General features: G+C 41.9%; 1 protein-coding gene across 1 annotated transcript in view; it reads left to right on the forward strand.

Moving 5' to 3' along the window:
• Positions 1-9,151: 9,151 nt before the first annotated feature.
• The window catches only part of NAPEPLD (N-acyl phosphatidylethanolamine phospholipase D), a 54,577-nt gene continuing 51,498 nt past the window's right edge, over positions 9,152-12,230 (forward strand). The window contains exon 1 of the mRNA XM_039519418.1: positions 9,152-9,247. The gene's annotated coding sequence lies outside the window, so the exon portion shown is untranslated. The remainder of the gene's footprint in view (positions 9,248-12,230) is intronic.

Consider the following 12,230-nt stretch of genomic DNA (forward strand, 5'->3'; position numbering starts at 1 on the left):
CAAAAATGTGCTGTGAAGCACTCTAGAAGTCAAGTGATTCTTGATTGGCTCTACAACACTCAATAGTTCAGATTCTGTTTTGTCAATAGCACAGGTTAACAACGAGAATGGAATGCTTAAACCAGTTTGGATCTTTATTTTCCAGAGATCCAGCTTTCTCTTGAATGACACTATCTTCTTGTACAGGACAAAAATAGTACTTTCCGCTTCTTGCAATGAGACATTTAGAGAATTCAGTTTGTCAAAAATATCAGCAAGATAAGCCAGAAGCACAACCAGTAAGGATCACAAAGAGTCTCTGTGTTGCTGAAATTCAAATCCATTAGAAAAAAATCAAGCTTTGTTTCTCAGTTCATAACGTGTTGCAACACTTTCCCCCTGATAGCCACCCGACTTCCATGTGAAACAACAAAATATCGTGCTCTGCTCCCATTTCCGCACAACGCATTGCAAAGAGCCTTTGTAGGCTGTGTCTTGATAAAGTTTACAATTTTAATAGCAGAACTCAGAACATCCTGATCCATATTTCCAATTGCAAAGGCTTCGCAGTGTATCATACAAGTCCACGATATATGTGGAGTAATTTCAAACCCATTAGACATAGAAGGGGCTCCCTCCGTGCTGATTCTGATGCAGGCTTCCCACTTCAACTTGTGAGAAGTTAGGAAGTCATTTAAAATGTTAACCTTTTCAGATCCAGTTTCACGCATCTTAACTGGCTTGCAGAGCAAAAAAATCTTCCAATACTGATATTTCATGAGAGTACTGAAGGTAAGCAATTAAATGAGCTTCTTTCGAGATATCCATTGCTTCATCCAACTGGATTGCAAATAAACTGGATAGCAATTGAGAGCTCAGCTGTGCATTGATATTTTCTGACATGTCAGAGATTCGGCGGCTTACCATGTTGTCTGACAGCAGAGCCATTTAAAACTTTTCTGCTGCACTGTCACCAACCATTGTCCTGCAAATGTCACTTGCTGCTGAGAGAATCAGTTTTTCTCCAGTTGTGTATGGCTTTTTATTTTTAGCAATGTGGTACACAACTTGATATGATGCTTTTAAAGCACTTGCAGGAGTGGATACCACATTTCTCATTGGGTTCTTTTTGTTAGTTAATTTCTTGTAGCTTTTGTTTGAAAAAAAATCTCTATTTTTTCCTACCAGATCACCATGTTTTGTTTCTAAATGTCATCTTAATTTTGTTGGCTAAACGTTTGCTAAAGTTACTGCACACGTTACACATTGAGGCCTAATTTCTTCTTCCTTAACTGCAATGGAAGTGAAACCAAAATTCAAATATGTATCATAATATTTTCTTGATTTTGCAGATTTTTTTACTTTAGCCATTTCAGCTACTGCCTTTTGTTTCAGAACACTGCCACCTTTTGGCAATAAGTACTGATCCATTTTTTGCAAAAAATATCAAACTCACCAGCGGAATAAGCACTTCAGAACTGCTTGTTGTATTGGCAAAATATGATTTACTAAACCAGAAGGCAAGAAAGGCAGTTGTTACTATAGAAATGATGATTGACTGATAATGAAATACATTTTAACACACTCCTGTGTAATGTGCCAGCAGCCTTGTATTGGCCAAAAAAGTCCATTCTGAGTAAATCAGTCACAAAATATTTACTCATACTATTTCAATGTGTGTAATTGTCAATGTCATGTCCCTGTTATGTAATAATAATTTAAAAAAGGTAAAAAATTCCTTGAGCATCACGCCCCCCCAAACATTCCTCCATGCCCCCCAAATATGGCACACCCCATCGTTTGAAAAACTCTGTGTTAAAATCACGAGTCTTTTACTTGTTAAGTGAGATTGAAAATACAAGCACAAAAGTTGCCATCAAAAAAACATCATTTGCCAAGAGTTAACATATCCTCCGACTATCCCCAATATTTAATAGAATGTATTTGGGGTAATTGTGCAGTAACAATTGCTAGATGGTGACTTTTACTGACATAAGCACTCACAAATGAATTAGTGCTCATTTGAGCCGTTTACTATTATGGGAGTGCTATATTCAGGGTATATGTGTACATGACAGACTTATATGCAGTATTGTTGTAGACATGTTGGTCCCAGGATATTAGAGAGACAAGGTGGGTGAGGTAATATCTTAGATTGGACAAGAACAGCTAGGTGGACTCCCCTCTGGATATCAGTTGAGTTCCTTTTTCTTTTTGGACAGTGATCTAGGGAGCAGCTTTCACGGGTGTTGACAGAACTAGCAAGTCCAGTGGGTTCTTTAGGTTCATTGGAATCCATTTTTCTATCCATATCAAGGCCATGCGGTTCCAAATGATTATAACGCAGGTATCATATGGAGGTTTTTAATACAGGAGGGTGTTTCTTTGACCCTGTCCTTTTGAGTTTTTCATAGTCTCCCATCTCCTTTCACTGTGACATTTTTTATTACCACAACACCTTCCTAGTTTGTAGAGATTACACCTATATTGAACATAGGGTGACCAGATGTGCCAATATTATCAGAACCATCCCAGTATTAGGGGCTTTGTCTTATATACACAACTATACCCCCCTCAACCTCCCAAGGAAAAAAAGTCCCAATTTTTCACACTTCCTATCTGGTCACTCTAATTGGACAGTCTCTTAAAATACATGGATATTGCGCCATATAACAGTAAAAACACTCAAACACACAACAAATCTTCACAATTGAAAGGACACCCCCCCACACACACAAATATTAAAAAAATAAAAGGAAAGGGGAATATTTGAAACCCCAAACAGGGCAATGGACTCTGCTGATGGATACCACATGTAAGGAGAAGGCATCATTACATACAAGGAAGTTACAAAAACATTGATCCTGTAGAACGTAGATTGAATCTTATGATAAAGGCTACATATTTTTGTGACAGTGAAATTGATAGGAGCAAAATCTAAATGATGTAAATGTGTGGATAAGAAACTAGGACCAATTAAGGAGAAAGGTCACATACATTTGAATGGAGGGTGCAGATTCAAATATCTTTAGTGACGTAGTTATGAAGGAGAAACAGAAAATGGAACGTAAGGGTATTTAAAGTAATTGAAAGCATGTTTTCAACTAAATATTGGAATTCCTGCAGTGGTCCTAAATTATCAGAGAGCCTCTCAGAGCACATAAACTGGGGAGTCTCTTTTGGCCACAAGAGACTGAGTCCTCTCAATGTCCACTGACTTCAATGTGAGCTGAGGCTTCACTGGTCCTCTTAGGATATGGCCCTGATTAGGGAACTTAATTACATAGGTCCCACTCCTACAATCAGATCTACACAGACATGACCTGGCACCTACAAGAAGCCCCAAATTTGTATTATATTTATTTTAATATTTGTGATTTAGTAGCACCCAGAAGACCAGCTCAGAGTGAGGCCCCATTGTGCTGGGCACTCTACAGATGCATACTGAAAGACAGTCCCTGCCTTGAAGAGCCTAGCACTTAAATAGACCAGAGAAACAAAGAATCGGAGAGAAAACAGAGGCACAGAAATGTGAAGTGACTTGCCCTAGGTCACACAGTAGGTCAGTAGCAAAGCCAGTAAAAGGACCAGGACTCCTGACTCCCACTCTGGTGTCCTAGTTATTAGACCAAGGCATGGCTGACTTGGGCTTCAGTCTATATTATAAAACAGTTAAGATATTGTACTATTATAAAAATACTTATTTATTTTTTTCCATGTATTATGAACATTTAAAAAAATATATTAAGTAGTGATTTCAACCATGTGTAACCCCTTTAGTTCAGTCCTTTTATGCCCTTTCTGTAGTTTGGAATGAAACATCAATGCTTAATTGATTTAAAGAATGTGAACAGAGACACAGAAAAGAAGACTACTGTAAAAGTAATTCAGAAAAGCATGACAAACAGGGATGTGTAATGATTTTGTGGTTTGAACAGATGACACTGTCTGGCAGAACCCTTTGTCTGAGGAATGGCAGTACCACATTACTTCGTGGGAATGTCTTTCACTGTATTAGTCTTCTATTTGTCTTGTTTTCAAAGGTCCCTGTGAATCTTATTTATAGGCTGAAGCTTTGAGAAAACTCAAACTGGCAAGTCATTTAGGCTGATAAGCATTTATGGGCAAAATGTGAAATTATACTGGCAATTTTCCCTTCAATAATTTCAGGATTTATGTGACTATTTCTATATTGGCCTATTTAGGTTTTATGCCATGCCTATCACTGTAGTATCTAAGGGCTCGGCTACACTGGAGAGCTGCAACGCTGGTGGTGGATTTACAGCGCTGCAACTTACTCCCCGTCCACACTTGCAAGGCACATACAGCACTGCATCTCCCTGGCTGCAGCGCTGGCTGTATTCCTGCTCTGCCTCAGGTATAACTATTGCAGCGCTGGTGATGCAGCGCTGCTCCGCCAGTGTGGCCACCAACGTGCTGTAATTGGCCTCCAGAATTTTCCCATAATGCTTTTAACTAAAGAACTCTCTTTGTTTTGTTATGATGCCTCTCTTTGTTTTGTTGTGAACTCGGGGCTCCCCGAGCTGCTTATCTAAAAAACAAACACAGCTCCTGTTTGCTGTGAATGAGGCAGGCAGGGGGATGAACGTCTACAGCCTAGTGTTTGCTTGAGGAGAGAAACAGCATGGTGGGGGGGGGGGGAAGGGAGTCTGTCGGAGCAGCTGCTTATCTGGTCTGAAGGCTATTTGCATTTAAGAGTGAATGAGGGGTCAGGGAAATGGTCAGAACTTGCAAGGCAGGGAGCTGACACAGTGTCGGCTCCAAAAATCCACTCTCTCTCTCTCTCCCCCACGCTCCCTGTCACACTCCACCCCACCCCCCTCGTTTGAAAAGCACGTTGCAGCCACTTGAATGCTGGGATAGCTGCCCATAATGCACCACTCCCAACAGTGCTGCAAATGCTGCAAATGTGGCCACACTGCAGCGCTGGTAGCTGTCAGTGTGGCCACACTCCAGCGCTTTCCCTACACAGCTGTACAAAGACAGCTGTAACTCCCAGCGCTGCACATCTGCAAGTGTAGCCAAGCCCTAAGTGTCTTGGTTCAAAAGACTCCGTTCTCACTATTTCAGTTCCCATTAAAATTCATGGAAGTCTTTACATTGATGTTAATAGGAGTTGGATTGGACCCTTAGTGCATTTCTCTAAATTTAATCTGGAGTAAGAATGTCCCCACATGAGGTTATTCAGGAATAGTTATTCTGCTTTAAATTCACACTCTACCTTGTTCTGGAGAATAACTTTAATGTATAGACAAGCCCTTAACCGTAAAGGTGTTTTTTTTCTGCTCAGGGTGGAAGTTTATTGGCTGTCCACATGGAGAATTTTGCACTGCTGCTGCATGTGCTACACTTGCTTTGTGGATGAAAAAGAGTTTTTCATACTCCAGAGCTTCTAATCCAGCATCTTTCACACACACACACACACACACACACACACACACACACACACACACACACACACACACACACACACTACATTCACATGAAAATAACACAATATAAGCAAATGCATGAGAAATTGCATACATTTCAAAAGTGGACTGCAAACCTTATAGCTTTAAGATACAATCAAAAAAGACTGATACTTAATTTTCAGTTTGTTGATGACCCTTTAACTGTTGCTATATATGGATTTCATAGGTTGAAATGGAATTATTGTTGCTATTATCGTCAGACATCCAGTATGCTAGGTAGTATGCAGACACAATCCCTGCTACAAAGACCTTACAATCTAAGAAAATTAATTCCTATAAAATAATGTAGATGCAATACAAATATAGCCTCATATGAAGCTATTTTTCTTTCTTTACAGTTTATGAAAGCAAATTGAAAAGAGCCATTCATGTTCTAGCATGTCCTAATTTAAATATATTTCTGCGGACATAACCAAAAAGTAGAAAAGCACATCTGAACTATGCAAGGTAGAATTTTAAAATGAAACCTAAGTAAATCTTTTTTTTTGTACTGTTGGGTCTAAACTATTTCATTATACTGGGATTTATCCCAAAGGCATATTACCAGATTCCACTAAGCCATCAACCAGCCCAGAAATTTGAATGCTTGCTAGACACAGCGTTACAGCTCAAGATAAACTGATTATCCTCATCACTTGTCTTCTACTTAACAAAACAGCAGTGTCTCGTATGTAAATATATTCTCAGACGTAGCTTGCAGCACAAGTCTTAAGAAAAATTAGATGCAAGTTTAAGTCAAGATATGTACTTATCCAGCAAAAAGTGCAATAAAATGAAAGGAATACTTGTGCTGTAACAATAAAAACTGAAGCTATAATAAGAGGGAGTATTTGCTTGTGAACAGGTATTTACCTATGTAACACTATTTTTCTAAAAGATTATTTCAGAAACTTTATAGTCTTAAAAGACTCTGAAAACAATGAATGCTCACTTAATCCCTTTAAACTAGGTAAATAATATCTGCAATTTACAGATGAGGAAACTGAGTCAAAGAGATTTTTACTCACCCAGGAATGCTATGGAAGGACTGGGATTAACACTTGGGAGTTCTATATACTTCCCTAGTCTTTATATTGCATTCATAAGCACCAGACCATGTAGCCGTCTCAGATACAGTGCCCACATAGATGAGATTCTAAGTGTAACCCTTCCGGGAACAAAGAGTAGGAACAGGGCCAACTCCAGGCACCAGCTCAGCAAGCAGGTGCTTGGGGTGGCCAAGGGGAAGGGGTGGCACGTCGGGCTCTTTGGCGGCAATTCGGCGGCGGGTCCCTCGGTCCCTCTCGGAGGGAAGGACCTGCCGCCAAATTGCCGCCGAAGATCGCGGCTTTTTTTTTTTTTTCTGCCGCTTAGGGCGGCCAAAACCCTGAAGCCGGCCCTGTGTAGGAATAAATGGTAAATTCTCAAAATGGAGAGGGGTAACTAGTGGTGTTCCCCAACAGTCAGTCCTAGGACCAATCCTATTCAATTTATTCATAAATGATCTGGAGAAAGGGGTAAAAAGTGAGGTGGCAAAGTTTGCAGATGATACTAAACTGCTCAAGATAGTTAAGACCAAAGCAGACTGTGAAGAACTTCAAAAAGATCTCACAAAACTCAGTGATTGGGCAACAAAATGGCAAATGAAATTTAATGTGGATAAATGTAAAGTAATGCACATTGGGAAAAATAACCCCAACTATACATACAATATGATGGGGGCTAATTTAGCTAAAATGAATCAGGAAAAAGATCTTGGAGTCATCGTGGATAGTTCTCCAAAGACGTCCACACAGTGTGCAGCGGTGGTCAAAAAAGCAAATAGGATGTTAGGAATCATTAAAAAGGGGATAGAGAATAAGATGGAGAGTATCTTATTGCCCTTATATAAATCGATGGTACACCCACATCTTGAATACTGCGTACAGATGTGGTCTCCTCATCTCAAAAAGGATATACTGGCATTGGAAAAGGTTCAGAGAAGGGCAACTAAAATGATTAGAGGTTTGGAACGGGTCCCATATGAGGAGAGGTTAAAGAGGCTAGGACTTTTTAGCTTGGAAAAGAGGAGACTAAGGGGAGATATGATAGAGGTATATAAAATCATGAGTGATGTGGAGAAAGTAAATAAGGAAAAGTTATTTACTTGTTCCCATAATACAAGAACTAGGAGCCACCAAATGAAATTAATGGGCAGTAGATTTAAAACAAATAAAAATAAGTTCTTCACACAGCGCACAGTCAACTTGTGGAACTCCTTGCCTGAGGAGGATGTGAAGGCTAGGACTATAACAGCGTTTAAAAGAGAACTGGATAAATTCATGGTGGTTAAGTCCATTAATGGCTATTAGCCAGGATGGGTAAGGAATGGGTGTCCCTAGCCTCTGTTTGTCAGAGGGTGGAGATGGATGGCAGGAGAGAGATCACTTGATCATTACCTGTTAAGTTCACTCCCTCTGGGGCACCTGGCATTGGCCACTGTCAGTAGACAGGATACTGGGCTAGATGGACCTTTGGTCGGACCCAGAACGGCCGTTCTTATGTTTCACTCCTCTCGGCCAGCCATCCCACTCCCCCGCAACACACACACTTAACACAGCTCTCAGTGATTTCAGCCATTAGTAGGAGAGCATCAGTGCTGGTGCACTCAGAACCACTAGCCCAAAGTAGGTCTAATGCTTAGACCTAGGTATCAGTGATTTCAGCTCTTTAGCATGTAACAAGACTCCTAATAGAATCAAAATTAGCTCTTGCAAGCACACCAGAGAACACAAACATGCATACCCAAACGTTCAAATCTGGGGATTGGCTCACAGACTAGAACTGCTATAAATACATTAACTGTAAACTAGAACAGCAGTCTCGATATTGGCAAATTATGATCAAATACAGAGGATTTTTCTTTACATTTTGTAACTACTTAAAGAAGTTACTTCCAAAATAAAAATAAAGTTCTTTTCAGCAAAACATACTACCCCACAGTAAAGCCAGAGATTTAATCCTGTGGGGGTGACAGGTTAATATCACCCCAGAGGGCAGCACTGAATCAGCCAAAAAGAAAAGAAAAGTGCTGAAGACAGCACCCAGTAAATGCACTAAAGATTTAAATTCCCTTTGGCTAAACTACTGTTTATTAATTTTGTACTTTGGATAATCTAAGCACTACACCCAGATGTACAGACATGCATTCCTTAACCTGTGTATTATATAATTTTAACATTACTTTATAAAAAATTTTAATCTGTTTGTATCTTTGCTTTTTATATGGTCACCATGATGGATGTTTACTTACAACCCAGGATATGAGAGAGACAAGGTGGATGAGATAATATATTTTATTGGATCAACTGTCGTTGGTGAAAGAGGCTTTTTCACCAACAGAAGTTGCTCCAGTAAAAGATACTACCTCACCCACTGTGTCTCTCTCATATCAGAGGACCAATACAGTTACAATAACACAGCAATCTGCTATATATTATTTAAGCAATGTGTGATACAGCATGGCTAGAGGGCAGCAGGAGAGTGATAGATGGGAGATATGTAAGCTCCAGGATGATGAGAGCCTTATTCCCTGTAGAGGGAAGAGAGGCTGCTATAGTTTAATTAGAGCACCTGAAGCCAATTAAGCAATTAGAGCACCTGAAGCCAGTCACCTGATAAACCCCTCCCTGCTTCAATCAGACAGTTGGAGGAGTTGAAGCAGAGTGGTTTGGTGTTGGTGCAGAGAGCAGTTTGGAAGGATGCAGAGGAGAGTTTGGAAAATGCTGTGGCGGGCCAGAAGACCAAGACCCTAGGTAAAGGGAAACCCGGCTTGTACAGAGCCGAGGGACTCCACAGACACAAAGCGTTGGGAGAAACCTTGCCCAAGCAGAGAGAGGGCAGGAAGCCCCACAAGCTGAAGGGCCGGAGAGGGAAGTAGCCCAGGGGAAGGAATCACTAGTTCAAGTGGTTTGCTGCTATCCCTAGGGCCCCTGGGCTAGGACCCGGAGTAGAGGGTAGGCCCAGGTCCCTCCCTCTCCAACCCCTTTCTCTGGGATACTAGTGGGACAGTTAATACCCCCAGATCAGGGGTGAGAAATGGCACACTGAACACCCCCACAAGAAGAGAAAGTGCAGGACCAATCATAGTAGTGCTGGTAATTTGCTACAAATGATATAAATAATAAATAAATATAATGGACATAATATCAGAGGGGTAGCCATGTTAGTCTGAATCTGTAAAAGCAGCAAAGAACCTGTGGCACGTTATAGACTAACAGATGTATTGGAGCATGAGCTTTCGTGGGTGAATATCCACTTCGCCAGATGCATATTCTATCTCCTAGAACTGGAAGGGACCTTAAAAAGGTCACCAAGTCCATCCCCCTGCCTTCACTCGCAGTACTAAGTACTGATTTTGCCCCAGATCCTTAAGTGGCCCCCTTGAGAATTGAACTTACATCCCAGGATTTAGCAGGTGAATGCTTAAACCACTGAGCCATCCCAGCTACATTGTACTTAATAAGTATGGTGAAATACTTCTACCTGAATTGCCTTGAACTGAGCAAAGCAAGCAATGTTCAAATGAGTCTAAAAAACACAGATTGAACAAATGAGAGTTTCTTGCAGAAGAGTTTTATGTGAATAAAGTGGTCTACTGAATGTATAAATCATTTATGCTTTATGGAAATTGTGTTGTATAACTTTACATTTCTTTGCACAGCTGTTCATTAGCCTCCAGTTAATTCAATTTTCTATTTATAGGTTGTCCTCCAGATAATTAAATTGCAAATAGTTTTTCTTTCCCATGGTTAATCACAGGGCAGCAACTGCATAGGCTTATAGGCCATTGACAGTGATCCATTGTACTCTTGTGTTATAAGAAAGTCTGGTTAAGTAAAAGATGAAGACTGTTGACTCAGCCTATAATGCCATTTCTGTTACTCATTAACAGAGCTTTCTCTTTTGAAGTTGGTGATTAGGAATTTCCTTTAGGGAGTATTAAACTGCACTGTCTTCACCCTCCTTTTTTTCTCATGGATATTAGCACATAATAAAAAGAGACCTGTCATATTAAGCACCAAACAAGTCACTACCTGAGATGCTAGGGCTTTAATCAGGCTTATAAATAGAAGTAGTTCCTTTCCTAAGAAAAAAAAGAGGGAAATGAAAAGACTCATGTTGATGCAGTAGCTGAATAAGAAATCACTATGAGGCAGTTCATATGTTTCATAAAAACAAATAGATTTCCCCATGGTATTTACAGGGCTTGCTGTAAAACAATCCCTGTAAAATGAGCTTTCTTCAAGGGGGTGTCCTTGTAAAATGCTCTTTTCTATCTGGGGTAACATTTTGGTGCATAATTCTGAGTAGTTATTCTAATTTTGAGAGTGGATGTCGATCCCTTCAAGCACATGCAAAGCAGCATTTTTAGGAGCTGATCACTAATCCCTTTACAGGAACATTTCCCTCCAGAAAAGAAACACATTGTCCCTAGTAGTATCTCCAATCAAGTTACTCATGATTTACACTAATATGAGATCAGAATTTGGACCACAGTCTTCCTCAAGACAGACATTATTCTTTTTTTCTCTGTTCAGCCAGTAAAGGATGCTCAACAGCAGTGCAGTCAGCATCCTTTCCTGAAAGATTCTATAATGAAGACAGGACTTCCCTTGGATGTAAAGGCTGTTAATGCCAGTTATAACAACCTCCCAGTTGAGTAAATGTATAGTACAGTACTAGTCCTATATCCAGACAAACAAGACATTTCGGCAAGGTCTTGTCGCTTCTCTTAATCTTATCTCTATATCCCATTTCTTAAGCTCTGTATTCTCAGTCTCAGAGCCCAATCTCCATTTCTCCTCATTTGCCTTTTGGTGGATTGTTGAAGTGTGAACTGCAGCCAACAGAGTTTGCAGGGCAGCCCAGAGAGGGGAGCAAGTGAGGCAATTTGCCCCAGGCCCTGGGCTCCGCAGGGGCCCCCACGAGAACGGCCGAAGCTCCCTCCCCGGCCCGACCCCGCCTCCGCCCCTCTCCCAGAGCCTCAGCGCATGCAGGGGCATCCCTGAACAGCTGCAGCGTGGCTCCAGCGGGGCTCTTGAGCTCCTCCCCGTTCAGAGCCGTGTGGCAAGGGGGTGGGGCTGCGAGCTCCATGCTGAGCGGAGGGAGTTGAGGCCCCGCTGGAGCTCGCAGCCCTGCCCCCTTACCACGTGGCTTTGAGCGGGGAGGAGCTCAGGAGCCCCGCCAGAGCCACACTGCACTGCTGTTCAGGGACACTCCTGGATGCAGTGCACTGAGGCTCTGGGTGAGCGGGGGCGCTGTGGGCAAGGGGCCGGGGCCAGGGGGGTTGGATAAGGGGCAGGGAGTCCCAGGGACAGTCAGGGGACAGGGATGGGGCAGAGGTTGGGGGGCGGGGTCAGAGGACAGGGAATGCGGGGGTTGGATTGTGGGCATTCTGGGGGTCTGTCAGGATTCGTGGGGGTGGTGGATAGGGGTCAGGGGACAGGGAGCAGGAGTGGGGTCCCAGGGTGGTGGTTTGGGGGGTCTCTGGGGGATGGTGAGGGAACAAGGATCAGGATGGGTTGGGGATTCTGAGGGGAGCGGGCAGTCAAGGGGCAGGAAGTGGGTGGGGGTCAGATAGGGGGCAGGGTCAGGCTGTTTGGGAGGCACAGCCTTCCCTACCCTAAAGCTCATTCAGCAGTTTGAGGCTTGCAGAAGAGCCAAGCTGTTAGCTTTTCCATTAGGGCTACCATCCCTTTCACTTCTCAAATGCCAAATTATAGTCTATATTTAATT

Source organism: Mauremys reevesii, linkage group 1 (genome assembly GCF_016161935.1).
Source record: "Mauremys reevesii isolate NIE-2019 linkage group 1, ASM1616193v1, whole genome shotgun sequence".
Taxonomy (NCBI): Eukaryota; Metazoa; Chordata; order Testudines; family Geoemydidae; genus Mauremys; species Mauremys reevesii.